Raw genomic sequence first — 2,488 nt, forward strand, 5'->3', positions numbered from 1 at the left:
CTTAATAAATTCTCCGTCACTGAGGGCTTTTCCATGCTGAGCTATGGAATGAGCAATATAGTAACTTGCTGATGTTAAATTTGTAGAGCATCTTACAAATTTAATGATGGAATTTGATTGACTTTTATAGAGGTGTAGCTGCCTAGAAATGTATTCCTTCCTTTCATCGATACTTTTTTCAAGAGCTGACAATGATTAGTTTCAAAATGTCTCTTTACATTCCATGTTCTGCTTACTACCGTTTCATTACACAGTATGCACAATGATCTGTTGTTTCTGTCAACAATCCCATACATCTCGGTCCATATGTCTTGAAAGGGTTGGCTACTGCTACTTCCGCTTGCTTTATCATTCAATCTTGCTTTTTTATTTTTTTGATTCTCCATCACAAGGCTGCAAAAATAAATAAATATAAATCACGGCATTTTTTATAAAAGGTTGATAGGTTTCTTACCTATTAACTTGTTGCAGTGTTGTTACACTGACTCCTGGTGCAAAACAATTCAAAGATAGTATGTATAACCAACAAATATATGGTGCTGTAATCAATTATCCGACACGCAGAATGTTTCGTCGAGCACTGTTGCACTGTATATCTTTTTCTTCTAACACTCCCACTCCTGTCTCCTAACGAACATGGCGATCAAGTGCATCCGTTTGCCGAATGCACCCGAACACACAGGAAGCTTACCCGAGGCACATGTTGACAATAACGAGGCCGTTGCCAGAATTGGGCATTTTGTCACTCGAGTAAAAATAAAATGTCATGAGTAAAGATTAATCTCTTTATAGTGCAATTCTTTTTTAAAAAAATATATTTTATTGATTTTTTACAGAGAGGAAGGGAGAGGGATAGAGAGTTAGAAACATCGATGAGAGAGAAACATCAATCAGCTGCCTCCTGCACTCTCCCTACTGGGTATGTGTCTGCAACCAAGGCACATGCCCTTGACCGGAATCGAACCTGGGACCCTTGAGTCCACAGGCCGACGCTCTATTCACTGAGTCAAACAGGTTAGGGCTATAGTGCAATTCTTAAGCTTTTTATATTAATGTCAATATTGGAACAATGTATCTTGGATGTTTTCACTATGTATCTTTGCTACGCAACACTGGTGTACATTTTTTGTCTCTGTCAATGCATGTCACCCAAAATGAGTTCGCGTGTCATAGGTTTGCCATCACTGTGCTAAGGCCACTCAACCGATCGATCACTATGACATGCACTGACCACCAGGGGGTAGACGCTCTGACCAGTAGGTTAGCTTGCTGCTGGGATCCGGCCGATGGGGACTGAGCCAGACAGGCCAGGTGGGCCAGACGCGCCCTGGAGCCCTCCCAGGGTCCCTCCCCAGCTGGCCAACCCAGACGCGCCCTGGAGCCCTCCCAGGGTCCCTCCCCAGCTGGCCAACCTCCCTTGTCCCTCCCTGGCCCCAATCGTGTACCACTGGGGTCCCTCGGCCTGGCCTGTGCCCTCTTGCAATCCGGGACCCCTTGAGGCACGAATTCGTACACCAGGCCTCTAGTTTAGTATAAAAAACAATGCAAAAGAAAGAGCTTGGGTTCTGCCACCTAGGACCACAAGATCGCTTTAACTTTTCTGGGCCTCCTTTTTTCACCTGTAAAGTGAGGTACTGTATAAGCTTTCCTCTCAGATTGGTCCGTGAGAGTTGCTTCCATAAAGGCCTGCCTCCAGAAGAGACCTGATTGCCTTTTAGTTTTAGAGTGCCTCTGGGCACCGGCCAATAGCTCAGGATGAACAGGTTTGAGAAGCCTCTCACTCGACTTCTTGTAGATGGAGAAACTGAGGCACAAAGAGCACCAGAGGTTTGGTCTAGACCACACAGTGTTGGCAGCAAAGCTAGCTCTAGCTCAAGTCTGAGCTGCAGCCTGCAACCTCTGGTGGGGTCTGGGACTGGGGTGGAGGCGGGAGGGTGGCTGTTGGGAGAGGAACTGCTCACCTCTGGATGTGGTCAGCCCGGAGGCCGGACTAGCTACACACACACACACACACACACACACACACACACACACACACACACCTACACTGGAACTTGAGCACATTCCTCACTCGCTTTGAGTTCCACCTCAGCCCCTGAGCAGCTAAGTGGGGAAGGAGTCATTCCTGGAAACTAGAGGCAGCTGCAGCCGGCGTCAGTCTCAGCCCCAAACGGAGGTGGGAGGGTGCTCGCGGGCCCCGGGGCCCCGCGACTCCGCTTCCTCCCTCCCTGCTGGGCCGCAGACTGTGCACCCTCGGGACTCGCTTTTTGCTTCCATTGAATGGGAGTCGGACGCGCCTGTAGATAGCAGATGGGGATTGTATAGCCATGTCACATGTATGTGTTGCGTGGCGTACACATCCTTGTTTAGACGTGTGACACGTGTGCGGCGCGGTGCGCAGATGTGGGGGTTCACGGAATATGGGGCTCCTCATCCCAGCCCTTCCAGATGGTACTGCCAGGCCTCCAGCCCGTCCCAGGCGCTAATC

Source organism: Myotis lucifugus, unplaced genomic scaffold (assembly GCF_000147115.1).
Source record: "Myotis lucifugus unplaced genomic scaffold, Myoluc2.0 scaffold_274, whole genome shotgun sequence".
Lineage (NCBI taxonomy): Eukaryota > Metazoa > Chordata > Mammalia > Chiroptera > Vespertilionidae > Myotis > Myotis lucifugus.